Genomic DNA, 23,800 nt, shown 5'->3' on the forward strand with positions numbered 1-23,800 from the left:
ACATGTATAAGACACTAATGTCCTCTTGTCATAAAGCGAAATTTTTATTAAATCTTTCTTGATACAATATCATTCAGGTCATGTAAATGTACAAATGAGATAAAACTGAATCCACTTTGTAATTCATTCCTGTAGACTTTAGTAAAATGTAACTGGACATGGTAGAGGCTGTTAAATAATCAAGGTGTAATTTGACCACAGAAAATTATTAGGTGGAAAAATGCTAAATGGAATTGCTTCATTCTCCATTCTTTGTTTCCTCTTTCTCTGTGAAACACACAAGCAGTGAGTACCTGCTGGGCAGAGATCCCTTAACTTTCAGACTTTCTCTGATGCAGGTTGAAGGCTTTTGCTTTTATGGAAAGTCTTCTTGTTCACCTGCATGTAAATTGACCCTGATTACTTTCAGTCTCTCCCTCAGTGTCATCCTAGGATGGGCAGCCAGAGACAGCAGTTTCTGCCCATTGCATGGCACATCTAATTCTGTGCCCAGTTTATCTTTTCCTCCTCTCACAATCACATCACTGTCTGTCATGATCTGTGACTGTGGTGTAATAATACCCCATATTAAAATGAAAGAAAACATGCAAGAATAAAAACAGATATAGATCCTTTCACCTTCATCTTAGATTATGTTTCTTGAACATATATATATATATATATATATATATATATATATATATTTGTGTGAATATCTTAAACATGCACATTAATATAGAAAATTAAAAAGAAACAAATGTCTTTGAAGTATTAGGTTTTTTATATTTATGCCAACTGTTATGCTGGAAATTGATGACTTTAAGGTCAATTTCACAGTGCCTGGGGCAGCGAGGGGACAGTTATCACACTGTTTCCCATATAAAGTGGATGTACATTCTGGAATAGTGTCCTTGGAAGTCAGGGTGAGGGTGTGATCTGTGTCACAAACTCATGCCCTTAAATTTTTCAGGTCTCATGCCATCAGAATTATCCCATGCCTCTCTGACTACCTCTGCTGACAGTGTAGAGACAGTGTACTTGTGTTAAAGAGGGTTAAGCCAGAACTAGCAAAAGTAGCATGCAACCACAGAGTGTGCTTTGAGCTTCCCAGCTGGCGTCCTGCTGATGCGCTTGAAAAGATGTTACCCACGTCAAAGACACCAATGGGGAGTTCCTGCTTCTGGTTTAAGATCACTCAGCCTTGGTAGCTGGGGCCATTTGGAGGCTTTTCGAAGTGTGAAGGAACAGGCACACATGTTCTCTCTCTCTCTCGGTCTCCCCCTTTCTGTAACTTTGCTTTAAAATTAAATGATGAACTTTTAGAAGGGAATAGCACACTTTTTTTTTCTTTTTAGTACAGAAAGGAGGAGAAACAGAGCAAGATCTTCCTTCCAATGATGCACTCCCAAAGTGACTGCAACAGTCAGCGCTGTGTCGATCCAAAGCCAGGAGCCAGGAACTTCCTCCAGGTTTCTCATGCTGGTGCAGGGTCCCAAAGCTTGGGGCCGACTTCAACTACTTTCCCAGGCCACAATGAGGGATCTGGATGGGAAGCAGAGCTGCCAGGACTAGAACCGGTGTCCATATGGGATCCCGGGGCTTTCAAGGTGAGAACTTTAGCTTCTAGGCTACCGTGCTGGGCCCATACTTTCTTCTTTTGAAGATCCCAGCTCCCGCATGGCATGACGAAAGGGAAGTACCTTCAGCCTGAGTTACTACTCACAGGGCAGCAGACCTTCCACCTAGGTGTGAGTGAGGACTATGGTCCCTGTAACACTGTACTACAGACAATACAGAGCAGTGTCTGCAAAATACTAACACTGGGGATGGCATTGCGGCTCAGCAAGCTAAGCTTCTGCCTATGCTGTTGGCATCCCATATAGATGCTGGTTCGCTTCCAGGGTGCTCCGATTTTGCTCCTTGCTAATCATGCAGGAAAACAGTGTATGCTGATCCAAATGCTTTGTCTTCTGCAACCCATGTTGGTGACCATGGTCTGCATGGAGTTCCTGACTTCTGGTTGCAACCCAGCCCAGTCCCAGTCCTTGGACTTGAACCAGCAAATGGCAGATCTCCCACCCCTTCCTCAATCACCCACTCTCCATAACTGGTTCAAAGGTAAGCTTATGTATTGTGGCAAAAAAAAATATTGCTAAAAATGAGCCCAGATTTAATTTGTAAAGATTTATTTATTTTTATTGGAAGATTTGATTTGCAGAGAGAAGGAGATACAGAAAGATCTTCAATCTGCTGGTTCCCTCCCAAAGTAGCCTAAGCAATTGGAGCTGAGAAGACCCAAAACCAGGAATCAGGGCCTTCTTTTGGATCTCCTATACAGATGCAGGATCCCAAGGCTTTGGACCATCAACTACTGCTTTTTCAGGCTATGCACTGGTAACTGGATTGGAAGTGAAGCACCCAGGACAAGAACTAGCACCCATATGGGATCCTAGCTTGTCAAAGGTAAGGAATGAGCCACTGAACCATCATGCTGCGACTATATGATGATCTCATTTGCTTGCATAAATACCAGTGGTAGGCTAGTTGGGTCATAAGATGGACCTATTTTCTTATTGCTGAGGAATAATTCTCTGTATAATGTGCCTAGGAAAGCAGCAGAAAATGGTCAGAGTTTTTGAGGCTCTGTATGCGTGAGAGAGACCAAAGTGGAGTTCTAGGCACACGATTTTGGGCATGCCCAGCCTTTTCTCTTGCAGTTATTTTGAAAATGAAATGGAAGTTGTCAGATCTTGTCCTCTTTGCCTCTCCGTCTTTCTCACATATGGCCCTTCAAATGTATTTTTATATCACTTTTAAAAGTTATTTTACTTCAAGTACATATATTTTGAAGACTGTGAAGTTTGGCATGGGCCTCTGACAGTCTCACTGTCAAGATCCTAAATGGAGAGAAACCCATACATTCATGGTAGAGCAAAACATTGCTCGAGGTACAAATGCAGCATGCACAAGAAAGCAGCCTGACTCCTTGCTGAACCCCAGTGTTTCAGGTATGGATGAAGGGAGAAGGACCCTGAAGGCATCTAGGAAAAAAGAAAAGCAGGGAGGAGGTGAACTAGAGAATGCCCCTCTGTCAGGCCAAGCACAGGGCTCAGAGCCCCCAGCAGCTGTGAGAGGTCAATGGATACACAGGATATAGGGGATACCTTACCTATTTTCTCCTAATTACGTTGCTCAAACGAATGAATTATGTTCTTTTTCAAAACTCTGCTGCTTAGAGAATCTTCTCAATTTGTTAAATCACATTGTCTCTGAATCTATAATAAAATATTAGAAGAGCAGATCATAATCTACATTGTACTTTGAAGAAAAGATCACAGATGGTTGGATGGTATGCCAGACTAATCCCCCACTTGCAGTGTCAGCATCTCCTACGGGCACTGGTTTGAGTCTTGGATGCTCCGCTTTCTCTTTTTCTTTTTTTTAAGATTTATTCATTTTATTACAGCCAGATATACACAGAGGAGGAGAGACAGAGAGGAAGATCTTCCGTCCGATGATTCACTCCCCAAGTGAGCCGCAACGGGCCGATGCGCGCCGATCCGAAGCCAGGAACCTGGAACCTCTTCTGGGTCTCCCACGCGGGTGCAGTGTCCCAATGCATTGGGCCGTCCTCAACTGCTTTCCCAGGCCACAAGCAGGGAGCTGGATGGGAACTGGAGCTGCTGGGATTAGAACTGGCGCCCATATGGGATCCTGGGGCATTCAAGGCGAGGACTTTAGCCGCTAGGCCACACCGCCGGGCCCGGATGCTCCGCTTTCAATCTTATTTCCTTCTGATTGCCTGGGAAAACAGCAATGAAAGGTTCAAATGCTTTGGGTCCCTGCACACATGTGAGAGACCCAGAAGACATTCCTGACTTCCAACTTTGGATGGACCCAGTTTTGGTTCCTGTGGCAAGCTAGGGAATGATGCCAAAGGTAGAAGATCAATATCTCACCCTTTCTTTCTTATAACTCTTTCAACTAAAATAAATAATTTTTTTTAAAAAAGTGCAGAGGTTTGAGTTTCATTTGTGATGCCACTGAAAATGGACCTCTGGTAATTATGTGAATGATGGAGTGTTTGTGCAGTTCTCTTTTAGTGTAAGGCATTCTCATTTCCATAAACATAAAACATGTTTCTTTAAAGATTTATTTATTTGACTTATTTATTTATTTGTTTGTTTGTTTATCAGAAAGGAAGATAGATTTACAGAGAGAAGCAAAGACAGAGAAAAAAATCTTACGTCCACTAGTTCACTCCCCAGTAGCTGCAACAGCCAGAGCTGGGCTGATTCAAAGCCAGAAGCCAGGAGCTTCTTCTGGGTCTCTCACATGGGTGCAGGATCCCAAGGCTTTGGGTGTCCTAGGCCACAAGCAGGGATCTGGATGTGAGCTGCATTGAAAGTGGAGCAGACTGTGTGCGAATCAATGATCACACGGGATTCAGGTGCATGCAAAGCAAGGACTTAACTCACAAGGCTGCTGTGCCGGGCCCAAAACATGCTTTTTCTTTGATTATTATTAAAGACTTCTAACTATGCTGTAAAACATGATTTAGAAATGTTGCAAGTGTAAATGAAATCACAATACTTAACTATATTTTAATATATTACCTTTGATTTGAAAAGCATCAATGCAAACACATCTGCATACGTGCTTAAAGGTGCAGTAGTTCCTGGATGCTTTGGAATACAGTTGCAATTGCTTAACACATTAGGACCTGAAATTCCAACTTCTCCTGGAATTTCAATTGGTTTTTTCATCTTCTATGTCTAAGGCTCCTCTCATGTGCAAATTCATTCAGCATCACTGCCAAGCCATTCCTCATTATTCCATGAGAAGTCAGGGTAAAAGAGGAATGGCACACTAAACTCTACTCAGGCTGAGCATCCTGAGTTTGCAACGTGTGAACCACAAGACTGTTGTCCACAAAGACCTGCAGATGAAGGACAGAAAGCTAGCATCTGTTGGAAGTGAACTGCGTAACCAAAGGCATTTAGACATTAATCCTAGCGTGGGATTCAGATCACAGCCTTTATTTATTTTTTTATTATATATATATATTTTTTTATTAATTATTTTGCATTATGTGACAGTTTCATAGGCTCTGGGAATCCCCCCACAACTCCCCCCCCTCCCCCCTGACAGCCTTTATTTTATCAGAAATAATATGAGTAGATGACATCACTCATTCAAGGACAAACATTGGGGAATTGTGGCTGCCACATGACATGTGAATCATTCCCATTTCCCTAACACCCACCAGATTTATATGTGAGTCCCTGGTATGATCACTCCATCTGCCCCAAAGGGATGCCGCTAGATTCTCTCATTTTTCTGTTTATTCATCTTTCCATGGTGACATCGTTTCCTCCATATTTCAGTGTTCTTGTCTTTTTTTTTTTTAATTTTTATTCACAAGTCAGATATACAGAGAGGAGAAGAGACAGAGAGGAAGATTTCCCATCCTCTGACTCACAGCCCAAGTAGCCGCAACCTCCAGAACTGTGCTGATCCAAAGCCAGGAGCCTGGAGCCTCTTCCGAGTCTCCCACGTGGGTGCAGGGTCCCAAGGTTTTGGAACATCCTCTACTGCTTTCTCTGGCCACAAACAGGGAACTGGGTGGGAAGCAGGGTGGCTGAGATTGGAACCGGTGCCCTTGTGGGATCTTGGCACATGCAAGGTGAGGACTTTAATTGCTAGGCTATCTTGCCAGGCCCATTCTTTCCGTTTTGTTTTAAAACCAGATGCTAACACTCAGTCCCTCTTCTCTGATTGAAATGTGAGTCCGACACACATTCTAAATATCATCATATTTTATTATGTATTTGTTAAAAGGTGAAAGGGAAATGAACCAATCCCAAAAGGTTAGATACCACATGTTTGCCTTAATTTAATATGATATGATGTTAAGCATATCATGTTATGTTATGGATATTATGTCATTTGTAGTATATAAACTAAAATTGAACTGTGAATGGGGGGTCACAGAAAATGGTTAAGAAATCGCATTTATTTTTAGCATGTTGACTGCTCAATATCATGTCAATTCAATCCATAATGATGTTAATTGTTACAGATGGTATATTAGTGCTTTTATTTGACCGGGAAGATGCTCTGCTGACTCTGCCCTCAGACCAGAGAGGGTCTTCCCAATAAGTAGATGGACTTGTCTGGACTATGGGATGTTGGACTCAATGCTTGGCAAATTCTTGCAGGGAGGGAATTTCAACTAAACTTGAACTATGGTTATGCAGCGGGGTGGAGGAACCCACCATGGGGGGAGTGTGGGGGGGAGAATCCCAGATTCTATGTAATTACAACACAATGTAATTAATGAATAAATTTAATAAAAAAAAAGAAAAAAAGGTGAAGAAATTCATTTTTAATTAAGAAATTCTCTGGATTTAAAAAATCAGTGAAGGAGAATATTAGGGAAAATGTTACCTTGCTTATTTCAATCACTGTATTAAAACTTGAATTCAGTGAACACTTAGCAACCTCACAGGGACAAGGTTTTTATCCTTAATGAAATTGCTTATGTATACCATGATTGAACTTAATATTTCAAGGCTCAGGTGTACTAATGGGAGGGACCTGCACATAAATTATAGGTTACAATAACCCAATTATTTCAAAAACAGATGGTCACTTTATCACTTTTAAATTACTCTTGATATAAATGAAGGTAATAAGCAAATAAAACCTGTTAGAGTTCATGACATTATCATAATTGAACAGACTTCAGTAAATCAGATCACATCTGTAGACATATGAGTTGATAGAATTGATCACTAAGTTTCTGACATCTGCTTTTTAAGTTGGTTTATAAAAATAGTAACATTTTAGAAATGCAAATGTCTTAGACTTCTATGGACTATTTCTGTTTGTCTTTATGGATGAACACATTTATTGTGCAACATTCACTTGGAATTTGTTTGATCAGAGGATTTAGAATACATGTTCTTCAAAATTCATTTGAATTTATAAAGATATATTTGAGTTACCAGTTTTTTAAGACAGGCAACTCATGAGCAAAGTGATTATCTATTCAATGCCTGCTCTTTAGCAGTACATGGCAGAGAGAGGGAGGGAGAGAGAGAGAGAGAGGGAGTGAGGGAGAGAGGGAGAGAGAGAGAGAGAGAGAGAGAGAGAGAGAGAGAGAGAGAGAGAGAGAGAGAGAGAATTCATTAGAGGAACTTCATTGGAAGGCATTATAGAAAGGAATCTCATTTAGGAGTAATTTAGCCAAAGGCAACAGCGTTACTGTCGTGTCCATCAACCAGAGTCACCAAGCAGTATGAGCAAGATCACTATTATTTTGTGATTGTTCATAAGGTAAAGGTAACAAGCTGTAAATGAAGGCTTGAAGAAGAGCATACCACACTCTAAGTTTCTTAGAAGCACGTTCCCTGATAACACATGGAGTATGATAGCATTCCTGGAGAGCATTAACACCAATGTTCTGTTGTAGGTCATTGGTTGATAGCATGATACACATTCTCATGAGAATGAAAAAGTAATGACCCTCTTGATGGAGACATTGCTAAAGAACAACAGCCAGAACATAACCATGGGGATAAAAACTCTGTAAATATTAATTTGTCCAGATGAAGCACATTATGAAAGCAAGCAGTGTTCCCTTCCTGGTCTATACTTCATGACTTGCTATCACTTTCCCTCTTTTAGCACCTAACGTAATTTTACATAATAGCTGAGGTAAATATCAAGAGTTATGGAAAATCAAGGCAATGCTAAAATTTTCATGGGAAAATGTTTTATCTGCAAGAGAATGTTGAAAGACAGCAGGTGTTTTCCAGTTTCCAGAAATTAGAAGGGTGACGTGTGTTTATCTGGGTGTAATTTTTCAATGTGCATGTTCACACCACCGATTTTAATTGCTTCATTATGAAGGTATAAGAGGCAATGAGTTCTTCATTGTTCATTAATTGCATACTTGGAAGGCTCAGCAAAAAAGATTGTGAACTGCTGTTTTTATCCAGTGTTTGAGTATTTCAGTAATAATAATCACAGATATATCTCTGTTACATAAAGTAATCTGCTTCTCCTGAGAAAATAAACAGATGTGAGAAGTATTAAAAACCATCACAAGGACTCAGCATAATGGCTCAGTGGCTACGTCCTCATCTATACATGCCAACATCCTGTACGGGTGCCAGTTCCTGTTCTAGCTGCCCCACTTCCCATCCAGCTCCCTGCTTGTGGCCTGGGATGCAGCAGAGGATCATCCAAAGCCTTGGGTTCTGCATCCATGGAGGAGAGCTGGAAGAAACCCCTGGCTCCTAGATTCAGTTCCGTGCAGCTCTCCAACCCCCATTCACTTGGGGAGTGAATCAGAGAATAGAAAATTTTTCTCTCTGTACCTGCTTCTCTTTGTACATCTGCCTTTCCAGTAAAAATCAATAAATCCCCCCCCCAAAAAAAATCATCACAGAGAGGTTGACTAGAATTTGGTAGCTTCTGCTTTTGATAAAAAGTATCTTTAAAAATTCACATGTAAATCTATATATCAGTGTATATCCATCTATCATCTATCTATCTAGATTCATAAAAATAAAGGCAGAAATAATAAAAGCCAGAATTTACTTACTATGTAAAAAATGTTTAGAGCACAAACTCCTTTCTGCAGCAGACTAGATGGTTAAACAAAGGGATGTCTTAAAGAATAATGTGAAGCATGACTTGAGCAGCACAACACTGTAAGCAGGTAACAATTTCCAACCTTTGCACAGAAACACTGAAAAACATACTACATGGACAAAACCAATTTTCCTAGACACCTGGAAAACAATTAAATGTTTACAGCAACCCAGATGAATCAAGTAAAGGCAGTTCTTAAAATTCAGAAAAAAAATTGTGACGATGTGCAGAAGAATAACCTGAACAGCCATATTCGCTTCCTTTCCAGGTTAATGTGAATTATACTACAGTGCAGTAAGTGGAGTACCTTATTCAAGGAGTATTGGCTTTGATGTGCTTTATTCATGTTCTGTCAACAGCTTTTCTCATATTTACCTTCTAGCAGTTAGTTACGTCTTGTTAGTAGAGATGTACAAGTGAATTAAACCTAAAAAAAAAAATCTTAGCTATTCTCTCCTAGTTTCCAGTACTGAACCCACTTACACCACAGAACTTAACTTTGCAGTTTGGAAAATGATGTAAGTTTCACTCAGTTCAGAAAGTTTCAGAAAAGTATGCAAGTTATTTTGATGGAATAAACTTACATTCTCTACAAGTCACCTGCAGATTCTCCAAGTTTCAGTTCAAATGTTGTTCATTTTCCAGAATTTCATTGGAAGCTATCCTTCATTTAATACACTTATTCCGTATTTTAAAAGTATTTATTGGCTAGGAGTGTTGATGTATTTATGATTTCCTTGGGGTTACCTGATCGTATGTAAAGTTCCCTTGCTTGTCTAACTTCACTAAGAAACAAAGATATTTATTTATTTATTTATTTATTTATTTATTTATTTATCCACTGCACTGAGTAGAGAGATTTGGATTCTAACTGATATTAAAATGGATGATAGCTAGGAAAATAAAGCACAAAAGGCTGGAAAGGAAAGGAAAGTAAGAAGTTACAGAAAAAGGAAAAATTAAGTAGTGGTTGCATGCTGATGATGTATTGCCATGATGCTTGTCAAAAAGCGTTCCACTGATTGATTTATGGTTTCTCTATTTTAATGGAAATCCACTAAGCAGAAAAATTGAAAAAAACCTTATGACAAAGAGCAAACCTGATTAGAAATATATCAATTGTCTGCTGTTCTTTGACATATATAAATATTTTCTAGAGATTGTATAATTATGCATTGCATTGATACAATTTCCCTAATAAGCATGGATATTGACATAGTAAATACCTAATAAATCTTGACTGCTGAGGTAAAATTCTGTAAGAATAGTTTTTACGTGCAATTAATTGTATATTCTTATTCTGTCCTTCCTATACTAGATGGCTCATGTGATTGCATTATACATGATGCACTTGACATTCAACAAACTTAATGTGTCTCCTACCTTAAAAAGCAGGGATAGGAGAAAAGTTTGCAATCTAAGCAATCTGATTCCAGAGTACAAAATTGAACCATCAGTCTAAGTAAAAGTAATCCAAATGTTTTCTACTATACCTATTCTTCATAATTAGTTTAAAATTTTCAGAAAAACATACTTTTGGTTTTTTATAGGTAAGGGCACTAAATGGTAGAGATTAATCTGAAATTTCAAAATAAACATGTGATGAAAGTGACACTCAAGTCAAAATGAAAGCAATGTTTGCTTCCCACAAGCAGATGTCCACTACAGAACTACTAACTAAGAATTGAGATAGGTCCTGGCACAGTGGCCTAGTGGCTAAAGTCTTCCCCTTCCACACACTGGGATCCTATATGGGCGTTGCCTTTAATCCTGGCAGCCTTTCTTCCTATCCAGCTCCCTGTTTGTGGCCTGGGAAAGTAGTCGAGGACAGCCCAAAGCCTTGGATCTTGCACCCACATGAGAGACTCAGTGGAGGCTCCTGGCTCCTGGCTTTGGATCAGCTCAGCCCCTGCCATTGTGTTCACTTGGGGAGTAAATCATTGGATGGAAGATCTTCCTCTGTGTCTCTTGTCCTCTCTTGTATGTCTGACCTTCCAATAAAAATAAATAAATCTTAAAAACAATCAAGATAAATGTATAATATGCTGACTACACTATAAATACCAATAGTCTTTTATGCAAACAATCTTCTGTACAGATAAGCTCTTATTTGATGAACTTCACTACATAGCAGTTATATGGATAAAGACATGTGGGTTTTCTTGATAACCATGTCCTGGCTCCATGATTCGTAGCCACCTAGCTAATGTGCTAACTTCATCTTCAGGGACTGCTGTACTCTTCTATCCAACCAGGTGCTCTACTGGCAGTGAGCCCTATAGGAAAGCTAATGAATTTCATAACCATTTCATTTTTTGTGAATTGAGATCCTTGATGTGAAATAATTTTATATGCATTTCCATATCAATTGATAGATATTCCATAACAATACAAATGGTAGTTCTGGAAGATTTATTGCATTTGGAAATGCAAACCTACACCCAGAGTGACTATTTCATTGGGAAACAAATAATGCCCCATTGTGATGGGAAACATTTGGTGCTGCAGCACAGTGACAACTGATCCATGCCCAAACATAGCTCTTGCATGCTTTAGCAGGGGTAGAGACCTAGTCCAGCCCATCCTACACCCACCCTTGCTCTCACAAATACCAGTGGGTGGTAAAATCAAGCCCAGGTGGGCACACCCCAGACCCAGACTACACCCATGTTGAAGAACACTGCAGTCATGTCCAGCACAAATCATCACCCTCATTCCAGCTCTCACACTCACCAGTGGGAACCACAATCCAGCCAGGGCATTCCCTTAGGTCCCCAACAAGGTCCAGTCACAGATATTGTGTATGTTCCATGTGCAGTCCATCCCCTCCAGAACCAACACACACACACACACACACACACACACACACACACACACACACAGACATACACACACATACACACACACCAACAAGTGGATCTACCTTGTCCTCGCTAACCACATGCTCTCCAACAGAAGCTAAAGCCCGCCAAGGGAGTTTCCCAAGTTCCCACATCAGGTCCACTCCCAGACCCAGATCTCACGCATGCCAGCAGGTGTTAGGCCCTTACCCAGCATAGCCCCCACCTCCATTTGTATGAGCTGGTGGATTTTGAGGCCCAGCCTTCCCCACACTCTTTTCTTTGGTATGCCTTCAGGTGCTGCAGCCTGGAGCTCCCCAGTCTGTTTCTGACCCCAGCACCCATTAATGTCAGAGCATTTCATAGCCATGCCTAACTAAGCCCGTTACCACCCCCAGCTCTTAAGCTAACCAGAGAAAATTGAAGTTCTAAAGACCTGGGCCTACATATCCCCACAGAATCTACCCCTGGACCTGTTTCCCTCCAGTGCTGGTTAGTGTCGTGGCGCTTCCTATCATTACTCTTCCTCTATTCTGACAATCATTAGTGGGTACTGTGATCTAACCTTGCCAGGCACAACCCCAGCTTTAGCTTTTATGTCGGCTGCTGTGTGGTGGTCAATGGTGTTCCTTGTTAATTAGTCCAGCTCAGCTCCATCACTCTGACCCATGCTGGTCCTCTGGCCTCTCCAAACTGTCCAGTCTCAGTCCCGTCTCTTACCTGCAGGTAAAGTGGCCCTCTCATCGGGAGTCCCTGGGAAATTATTGCTTATCTGACACACACTCCTTCAGTGGTCCTGTCTCCCACAAATATCCTTCTCCTTTCCTGATAAATCCACAATCTTTGCACCCAGGAACACATGAGTTCCCCAGTGCAGCCTTCTGAGGTCCAGTCAGTGGTGTGCTACCCACCTAATAATGTCCCAAGCTCCTGACACATGTGCTGGCTTGGAAACTTACTCCTGCACACACCCAAGATCCAGGCCTGTCTAAGGTTCCCCAGGTTTGGTCCACCAGCACACCAGGCTAGCGTGCTAACTCCTTCCCTCTATCAATTCCAGAGACCAGGCACATGGGGCAATCTTACATGGATCCATGCCCCCAGGTCTCAGCAAGCCTCTACTGGTGCTAGCCCCTAGTATCCTGCAAGCTCTCACCCAAAGGCCCCTGGTCACCACATGATTGGCCAACTGCTCTGATTCTTATCAAGCTCCCTACAAATGTATAAATCTCAACAATCTTCCCAATTCTCAAGCTGTGGATGACAAAGACAGTGTTTAAGTAGTCTATGGCCTGGCTCTCAGCAATAGCTTTTCATACAAAAATCTTTGATCATTTGAAGCTATAGATTTCATATTTTTTAACCATGTAACTTGTAAGATTACTGAAACAGACTATTAAAACATTGATAGTACTAGAATTTCTGTTCATGATGCTGCTTCAAGGAGATGCCTTTGGGAAATGTGTTGCGAAAAATAAAGTTGCCAAGAAAAAGCAAGGAACTGATGTATGTGAAAGTATTTAATTAGAACTGCACAAAGTGCAAACGTTTTTTGTTTATTATTATTATTATTATTTTATGATACAGTTCCATATGCTCCTGGGATTTCCCTTGTCCCCACCCCAATCCCCCCCACCTAATTCCTCTACATCATTACTAACATATAGTTCTTCATACAGTCATATGTCCATCATTGCGGGCATGGACAATGGCAGAGTCCAGCATCTTATTGTCAAGATATAGTAAACAGTTTCATTGTAAGTCCATCTTTGTTTGGAAGTAGAAATGCATACTGCCTTACAAAGTGCAAAATTTTATATGAATTTCTCAGCAGAATAAAAATAATAACCTGCAAATTAAATTATGGGATTTGAACAGATAAAATGAAATACTACATTTGAAAGGAATTTTTAGTAAGCAAAAGCTTCATATAAGTTGATTCTCTTATTAAAAAGTATTGCAATTGGCTGGTTTGGGATTACTTATTGTATGTTAGTTACAAAGGCTTGTTGCAATCTCCTAATTAATATATTCAACTTTATCTCAGTTCAACAAACTTTTATAGCTAAATCTTTCCATACATATGCACCATTAAAGTTACATATGTATCTGCAAACAAGAGACTTTCCAAATATTTATTAAATTTAAATTTAAAAGTTAATTTATTTTGAAGAACAAAATTTGAAATCCAAAGATAGTTAACAAACTATGCTTGTGTTTTTGATGATTTTACAAGAAAAGTCGTTTCTATTATACAGTTTACTTGTTTAAATTCCCTCGTGCATTTCTATTCATTAATAGAAACATACATGTGCATAGGTTTGAATTTTCCAAAGTGCATGGACTTGTTATATTAACTAAAACCTTCAGGCTTAAATAAACTCCCTTCACATGTGCAAAACATTATATTATTCTATCTGTGGTGAATATTTCAGTTGATTCACATTAACCTTGTGCTTTAAGCCCTGACAGTATTCAGAACCACATTCAACTGCCCTAAACTTGAAGCTAAGCTCAAGGGTGAAAAAAGAAAAGAGAGTGTGGTTACCCTGGTAAAGATAATTTAACAAACTGTCTTTCAACATATGGTTTTCTGTAGCATTTTTCATATCAAATGAAAAAAAAAAAGTCAGACATAGGGATTTAATCTTCCAGTCAAGATACCTGCAGCATATACTACCGCTTCTGGGTCCTATACCTGGCTGGGACTCCTTATTGTACCTCCTTCCTAATGTGGACTGTGGGCAGCAGTGATGATGACTCAAGAAGTTTTACCCTGCAGCTCATCAGGGAGACTTGCCTTGGGCTCCTAACCTTGGCTACAGCTCAGCCTTAGCAGGTATACCAGGGAGTGACTAAGTAGATGCAGCACCCTGTATGTATGAATATATGTTCGTGTATGTATGTATGCATGTATCTATCTATCTACCTATCTATATCTATCATGTTACTCTCAAATAAATTCCTTATACTAAAATAAAATCTTCATTATGCTGATTTCCCGAAGGGGAGGACGTGTGACTTTATGTTGATAAATGTTATTTCAGTGATTTAATGACGTATTGCACACCAAGAAATGTGTTATTTTCCGTAGAGTTTATTTGCTGTTCTTCTGGTTTCTCCTTTTAAACCATCTTTCAGGGGTAACTGATACACTTTAAGATTTAACTTTTTTTTAAAGCTTTAAATATTTACTCACTTACTGTGCTGTGACAGAAGACTGAGACTAGCAAGTGACCCTGATGACATGGGAAGGCAAAGGCAAATACATAGAAGGGAATGTAAAGTAAGGTCATAAAGGCAGAGGTACCAACTGAAAAATACTGCAAAGGGCTAAATTTCAGAAACATTTGCTTTCTCAGAAACACAAAAGCTCAGTTACTCTGTTGCAAAAGTAACTATCATTTTTCACATAACATAATGTAAAGGTACTACATATAAGTTTTTATCTGTAAACTCTAAAAAGTAACAGTAATTTTGATAAGTGAAAATGCTGTCTACTTACAAATAGAAGCAGGTTTGCATGGACGACACACAGCCTCAAATTAAAAAAAGAAAAAGTGAAAGCTGACACCTGCTACAGTAGCCTTGCTGCTAAAGTCCTCCTCTTGCATGCACAGGGATCCCATGCGGGCAATGGCCCATTTCTCATCCAACTCCCTGCTTGTGGCCTGGGAAAGCCAGAATGGCCAAAATTGTGGAACCCTGTACCCGTGTGGGAGACTGAGATGAAGCTCCTGGCTCCTGGCTTTGAACCTACTCAGCTTTGGCCATTGCAGGCACTAGGTGAGTGAATCAGTAGATGGAAGTTCTTCCTCTCTGTCTCTCCTCCTCTCTGTAAATCTGAATTTCCAGTAAAAATAAAAAATAAATCTTAAAAAATGTGAAAGGTATATTCTGAAGCAAGGCGCGTTGCAGAAAACTAGAGATACTGCACAATTTAATGTACACATTTAGACAGTTTCAGAGTAGCAGAAGTAAATATTTTACTGGCCTTTTTACATTTTTAAGTAAATTAAGTCCATAAAGCACTAAAGAAACCTGAAAAAATATTCTTCAGTTTTACTTTTATAACTCATCTCACATTAGTGTGATGTGAGTTTATCTATAGTGTGTTTACAGTACAGTCATTCTAACAGAATATTCTGCATATTTAGAATCCTCAAAGAATAGAGTAATTAAAATGTGTTCCACTTCACCTACAATTTGAAAGGTCAAAGTGTAGACAAGATTATAACATAATATAAATAAACCTTTTAAAATACTGATATCTGCTTCTTTGACAAAGAAGAAAAATTTTATACCATCAGTATGTTTTTAACCTATAATTAGGTTTTTTTTTTTTAAGATTTATTTTTATTGGAAAGGTGGATATACATAGAGGAGGAGAGACAGAGAGGAAGATCTTCCGTCCGATGTTTCGCTACCCAAGTGAGCTCAACAGCCGGTGCTATGCCGATCCGAAGCCAGGAACCAGGAACCTCTTCCGGGTCTCTCACATGGGTGCAGGGTCCCAAGGTATTGGGCTGTCCTCAACTGCTTTCCCAGGCCACAAGCAGGGAGCTGGATGGGAAGTGGAGCTGCTGGGATTGGAACCAGCGCCCATATGGGATCCAGGGCGTTCAAGGCGAGGACTTTAGATGCTAGGCCACGTCGCCGGGCCCTATAATTAGTTTTTTTTTTTTTTAATATTTTATTATTATTGGAAAGTCGGATATACAGAGAGGAGGAGAGACAGAGAGGAAGATCTTCCATCCAATGTTTCACTCCCCAAGTGAGCCGCAACTGGCCAATGCACGCCAATCCGATGCTGGGACCTGGAACTTCTTCCGGGTCTCCCACGCGGGTGCAGGGTCCCAAAGCTTTGGGCCGTCCTCTCCTGCTTTCCCAGACCACAAGCAGGGAGCTGGATGGCAAGTGGAGCTGCTGGGATTAGAACCGGTGCCCATATGGGATCCCGGGGCTTTCAAGGCAAGGACTTTAGCCGCTAGGCCATGCTGCCGGGTCCTAATTAGGTTTTAATATTAAAACTAAAACACATCATTGGTGCAACAGCTGAATCAACAGGACTGCAAGATAAGTTAGCTAAAATAATAGCCTTGGGCAAGAATGTAATTTCTTAAAAACATTGTGTAGTGAACAAAGGCCTACTATTTATGGAAGCATTCAATTGCGTCCTTTTGTGGTAACTGATTTATTCCATCTTTTGAAAATACTTTAGTTTTGTATGTGATAATGTATAGATGTATGATAACACAGCATTGGAACATTTTGTGACACGGTTTCATAGGCTCTGGGATTTCCCCAATCTTCCCCATGCCCTCCCCTCCATGGTTAATTCCTCTACCTTGTTGTAGTATTACAGTTCAAATCCAGTCATGATTCCTTCATTGCAAGCATGTACCATGCATAGATTCCAGCATCTTAATATCCAGATAAATTCAACGGTTTCTTGGGAAGACCATCTCTGGTTTGAAGGCAGAGCTGTCAGAATATCATCCTGTTCAATGAAAAGCCGCAACATAACATTCACAACAATTTACAACAATATGGAGTTAATTGACATGATATTGAGTGACCAACCTGTTAGAAAATGCAAGTTCTTAACCACATCCTGTGACTACTTCATCGACATTTCAATTTTACTTTAGACACAGAACCGGCTGCTATGCACCTTAAAATGGCTATAGGGTACTATTTCAGCTGTCTCATATCTATTTTCATTTTAGTATTTAGCAGTTAATTTTTACTGAACTTGGCTGATTTTAGGGTAGTCCAAACTGGCTTATAACTCTAACAAGGCATATGTCAATAGTTGAGGCACAGAACAGGTTTAGGAGGGGTGTGAAGAGAAATCTTCAATACCTCAGTGAGGCGTAATTAAACTTTGTGTCCAAGCTGAACATTTCCTCCTGGTTCTAAGCTTTCCTTATTGTTCTCTATCTAATCTTCTTTTTTTTTTTTTTTTTTTTTTTTTTGGTGGGGTAGGCTCTGGAGTGACACTGATGGTCATGGCAAGAGAGGGAGGGAATCCAAAGTTGGAACTAAGTAAGGACCAGAGAAAGCTCCTCTCCCGAATTCCAAAGGGAGTTTACTGTTCTTCTGTTTCTGAGGTCTGCTTAGGGTTCTGGTTATTGTTCCGATGACATTAGATCCTCTGAGGAAGGATCTGGGCATCTTCCATCCCATGTGGGAATTCCAAAAGGGAGAGGATGACCTCAGAGTTCTCGGCCTACGAGGGCATTCCAATTCCTAGTGGTTTCCTTGGCAGTTGGGATATAGTCCTTGGTGTCCATACTGCTATTTCTCGGTGAGGATCCGGGAGTTTCCAGGGTTGGGATACAAGCCTTCTTCTGTCTTCCTGCTCCACTCTGGGGTTTCCCCTCTCCCCACCTGTTCTATGCATATGACCTCCTGTTAAGAGGTTGTCAGGATTGCTCTTGATTCTCCCTATATGTCTTTATAGTTTTGCTAATGTCTAATGCTGCTTCGAGTCTGTTGTCCATAAGTTACCTGTAATATTCTTGATAGGTTATTCTTAACATCTTTCTCACATTTTCTAAGAAGGTGGAAGATTTCTCTGCTCTTCCAACCCATTACGGAGTAACATAGGGCATTAAAAGTATATTAGGCTTTACAGTACTTTGATGTAGATCATAATCAGTCTGACTCAATTGACTGTTGTTCAATGATTACATCACAATATCTTATTGCATGTGATACAGGCTGTTTGAGTTTGAAATGATATTACAATTTACAGGTACTATTTATTGGAGTGACTTTGTTTCATCTTAAATTAAGGCAAACATGTGGTATCTAACCTTTTGGGATTGGCTCATTTCCCTTAGCATAATGGTTTCCAGTTAGGCCCATTTGGCCACAAAGAAGAGTTCATGGTTCTTAAATGGGAGTTACTCCAAACACATGAACTATAATCTGCTAGTACGTGACACAAAGTAGAGATCCTGATTTTGTTGCTGTTGCTGTTTTGTTTTGAAAGACAGATTTACAGAGGAGGAGAGACAAAGAGAAAAATTTTGCATCCCTGGGTTCACTCACCAAGTGGCTGCAACAGTTGCATCTGAGCTGATCTAGAACCAAGAGCCAGTAGCTTCTTCCAGGTCCCCCATGTAGGTGCACAGTCCCAAGGCATTGGGCCATCCTCGACTTCTATCGCAGGCCACAAATAAGGAGCTGGGCAGGAAGTGGAACAGCAGGGGCACAAATTGATTCCCAAATAGGATACTGGAATTTGCAAGGTGTGGATTTAGTCACTGAGCCATTGTGCCAGAGTTCATGTATCACAGTATACTAAGTTTCAGTAAAAATTCCAGGATTTATAATTGAAATCTATATGAATTTGTCTCTGAGGTGAAAAAGAGATATAGACAGAGAGAAATTAAAAAAAAATCACTCAGCTTCTGGTTCACTCCCCAGTTGTCTCCACATTGGTCAGGGCTTGCTCAGTTGTAGACATGAGGCAGGAACTCAATTCAGGTCTCCCACATGAGAGGCTGCCCTCTACTGTCTTCCAGGGTGTGCATGCTCAGGAAGCTGAGATCAGGAGCAGAGCAGGGCTGGAACTTAACGCCAGGTACTCAGCATGGGATATGGGTACCCTAAGCAGTGTCTTGATGCCCTAGCTAAAAACTGCTCCTCAAATCTTCAGATTGTGGAAATGCTAGCAAGTCTAACAACAGATAACTACTATGACTACTGCAGTCTTTGGAGTAAAAAACAGTAACAATAATGAGAAATTCAGACATTAGAGAGAAATATATAAATCTTGAATGATAGCAAACCTCATGATCATTATAATGATTGGTACATTAATTAGTTTTCAATTATCACAATATTCATCTTTCTATTGTGTACTAAAGGTTGTACGCTTTTAATTAACTTACTAAAATATTAATTAAATATGTCTATAATCATTGAGTTCCAGAAAATTCATTGTGTTAACTAATTTTGATGAGTTTTGCAGTGTGGTAATAATATTTGGGAAGTTGGAGCCGTGGAATTGAACAACCCGAGTGATTTACAGGGTGAAGTTGTACCTGCCAAGAACAGCACCGAAAACCTCAGCTTGGGGGATCAATGGAAAGAGGCTGAAGGAGAGGCCACGGGAGGCCTTACTGCACAGGATTTCACAAACTCACAGGCACAGGGAAGGAAATAGGTGACAAAACCTGACCTCTTGTTTGGGGCCTGGAAAATACCATCCAGAGGCCCATCCTTGTCTAGAGCAGAAAGCTCCTTGAGCCTGGGACTCAACATTGGAACACATTCAAAGACACACTAACCCATCGTTGCACTTGCTTTGTGAGCCACCCTGGGAACTTCAGGCACCCTAGAGAAGTCAATAACCCCGTAAAACCAATGCCTCCCTTGAATCACCAGCTCCATAAAGAGATGATTATTATGTCAGAGAAGAATATTTTTACATGGGTCCCTGAGTTCATGTTGTGGAAAACCATTTGCTGGAGTGCTTCAGTGTGGTAAGTTATAACTCAGACAACTGTGGCATATTATCAGTGCAGCACTTGTGTGACTTAGAATAAATCTCCTATTCAGGTGTTCAAAGCACAGTAGCTTTGAGATGCTGCAGAGTGCTCATGATGTACAGTCAATTGGAGAATAAAATTATTAAATATAAAAAAGCCTCATCTCACAGCACATGGAGATCAGCACAAAGATGGACAGTTCTGTTTTTTCTTTCTCATCCAATACTTCCCCCTAACCTTTTTTTTCAGCCTAACTCCATCCTGCCCTCCAGCAGAAGTTGCAAAGTGCTGGACATGAAGTTGGTTCTGGATGACACAGATCTTTGTTCTGAGTTCAGAGTATTAAAAACAAGAATAATTGTAAAGAGTTACAAATATTTCAAAATGAGATCATGTCCCATTTTATGCTCTGGATTTTCTTAGAGTAAAGTATATAGGACAAAGGTGTACTAGACGATGGATTGCTAACGGTGAGGGATGACACTGAACAACAGCTCTTATTCAAAGAGATTGAGATCAACTCTAGAGGAATGCCTATGCATGATACTTCAGACCCAAATACATGAGATCTCAAAGCCTCATTAAGCAGGTGATCAACTCTCCCCATACCAGCCTGGGTGTGCGCTCAGGTCATTGCAATTTTCTGGCAGGGGTGTGTAGTAATGGTCTTAAACTTGGGCAGCTCATGGACTCGCCTTCTTTACAAGTACATCTGTGTGGCTAGCCCAGGCAGCTCAAGACGGTGGTCTGCTTCTCCCAGAGGCCTCAGCTCAAGTACTTTTTCTCTATTTTTAGTTTAATGCCTTTCCATTCTTAAGCCTGCCATTCTGTCCATGGGTCCACAAAAAGATGGGAGACTCCACCTCAAGACGAGTCCTTCTATTGGTGCTCATATTGGAAAAAATATACAAATGTCTTGCTGAGATGTTGGCATATCTCTGTTTATCATCTATTTGTGCTAGTGAATACATAAGCAATCACTTGTTTCTCTTTTGATTCTGACCCATGTCCTGAATGATTCCCTAAACATCTGATAGCTCAGCCATAGCAACCATTTTGCCTCAGTCTAAGATCATCTCAAGATACTTTGTGTTTATCCTGATGCACATCTTCACACTACAGACCTGTTGGGAGACATTTGGAGTTGGTTTTCTATTTTCCTGCATTCAGCCATTTCATCCTTCACCACACAGTCCCTGCAGAACAGTTCTAAATTTGCACAGAGCACTATAAATCCAACATCGTCTATAGACCCAGAGAATCATCACCATGTGGAAACTTGATAAAGACATGTTAACTCAAGCTACATCCCAGAGCTATCTATAATCTCCATGGTTAGGAGATTACCATGTAACTTATGGATGCGTTAAAAGTTGGGAATCACTGATTTAGAAACCCATTGTAGGTCATCCAGTTTATATTTATATTTACCTAGCTTGAATTAATGTGAAATGTCTTATCAATATTACTCCAGCATGTTGAAGAGAGAAACTGTGTGTCTCATCTGTGATATACTCCAGATAAACAAGCAAAGTGCAGTGGAAACAGAGTAATAAGATCTCTCATCTAAAATAGGCTTATTCATCTTGTGTTATATGGTTTTCCCAAAACCTGTATCATGTTTATTTACAGATGAAAAGGCAGAGGATGACAACTAAGAACTGAGAAACACAGGAGCTCCCAAACCATCTGTTTCATCTTGACCTGCTGCTTTTGAGTATTTGCTTGAGTTCTACTATCAAGACTTTCCAGTGAAAAGCGGCACTAGCTGGCTCAGTGCTTTAAATGCATTTTCCTTAAGTACTTGCTTGAGTACAGAGTCACAATGATTCTGAAAATTCCTGGCACCTTAACATATGACCCTTTATTATACAAAAGTTAAGTGTGGGATATCTTGGGCCACCCTGTCTAGAAGTATTTTAATCAGTATTAAGACATAAACAGCATGTCAGTTTTCATCTAATAATCAAGTCTGAACAGTAAATGTATATGATACTTTATCCATCTAGGCCATTATGTGTCTGTATTGCTATTTGATGTACTGTGAGAAATAAAATCAAGAGGCATGGCATGGTGAGAAGTGGGTGAAGCACAGAGAATTAAGTGATTCAGACTGCACTTGCAGCACGGACATCCATGCCGATCACTATTTTCGGTGCTGGCTCTTCCACATTTGCCCAAGCTTGCTTTAAATGCTTCCTGGAAAGCAGACTATGAAGGATAGGTAGTGCTATCTATTACTACCACATGGGAGACTTCAATGAGTGGATTTCTGTTTTCCAGGGTCCAGGCTGGCTCAGCCCTGACTGTTTTAGCAATTGGGGCATGAACCAACATGTAAGTCTCTTCTCTAATTGTAGCTTTAGGTTCTGTGGTTTCGTGTACCTGTATCAACTGATATATGTCAATCTTAATAAGAAAAAAATTCCAGAAATAAAGAATTCATAAATTGTAACTAAGATTTTTCATGCTTATTTATTTGAAAAGCAGAATGATAGAGAGAGAGAGAAAGTGACCCACAGAAAGAAAATTGCATCTACTGGTTTAATCTGCAAATGGCCACCATGGATGGGGCTAGGTTGTGGTCAGGAGTCTGGTACTCCATCATGGAGGCCCGCATCGGTGGCAGTGCCAAGCACTTAGTCTATCTTACGCTCTTTTCCAGGTGCAGCTTCAGGGACTTGCATTGGAAGCAGAGCAGCGGGGACTCACATTGGCACTCTGATATTGGATGCAGGGATTACAGGTGGCAGCTTGGTCTGTCGCATTCACAACACTAGCCCAAGTTTAAAATCATTTCTACCACAGTGGATTATTACAACCATTACATTGTATTATTTATTGTTGTTGTCATTGACTCGCATTACATGATTTATAGATTACAAATGTATCAGAATTGTGCATACCTAGGCAAAGGCTACATAGAGGGATTGGTTGTTGTGGGCATTGGCGTCCTATTGTCCTGTTAATAGGCTTGGAGGGAAGAGGATATAATATGGCAATAAAGAGGCTTAGGGGCAGACGGCTCCCACCACTTCTAACACCATCATAGTCTCCGTGTGTCGATGCTTTTCGCTCAGACATTCGCCGTGCCTACTATGCCGGCTCAGCTAGCCGCGACAATTGGTGCTAACTGTCCATACAGTAACCCACTGAGTTGTTCTCTATATAGAGCTAGAGACATGCTTGGAGATGGGAATGCTATGGCCTTATGACTCATAAAATATTTTTATGATAACTTTCAAAACCTATTTATGATGATAAACAAGGTCCTATAGGACCTAGCTTCCAGCCTTCACCTATCTCCCTGTAGCTTCTTCTTGCCCTGAAGCAAACACACACACACACACAATTTATGAAACTTTGACCTCTAAATGCCTTTTTTCTGACAATAAAAATGTTCATTTATTTTGAAAGTCAGTTCTACATAGATACAGGTGGTGAAAGATAGCACAAAAACGGAGAGAGAGATAGCACATTCCAATCTGTTGGTTCAACTCCCATATGATGTTAATGGCCAGCACTTCACCAGGACAATACCAGGAGCCAGGAATTCAATCGGATTCTCCCACTTGGCTAGTTAAGTTGTGTATAAAAACAGAAGTCTTCATATGCATTAAATTCTAAGTAATCCACAAGTACTTACGATCTTTAATCGTAATAAATGAAAATGCATTGAATTAGTTGATACATTGTAAAAATATGAATATTCAGACAGACATTATCAATATCAGTCAAGATAAGTTATGTGTTTGGCCTAGATGTAAGAATTCAACTTACGATGACTCCATGCCATATTAGAGTGTCTTTGTG

Source organism: Ochotona princeps, chromosome 3 (genome assembly GCF_030435755.1).
Source record: "Ochotona princeps isolate mOchPri1 chromosome 3, mOchPri1.hap1, whole genome shotgun sequence".
Classification (NCBI taxonomy): domain Eukaryota; kingdom Metazoa; phylum Chordata; class Mammalia; order Lagomorpha; family Ochotonidae; genus Ochotona; species Ochotona princeps.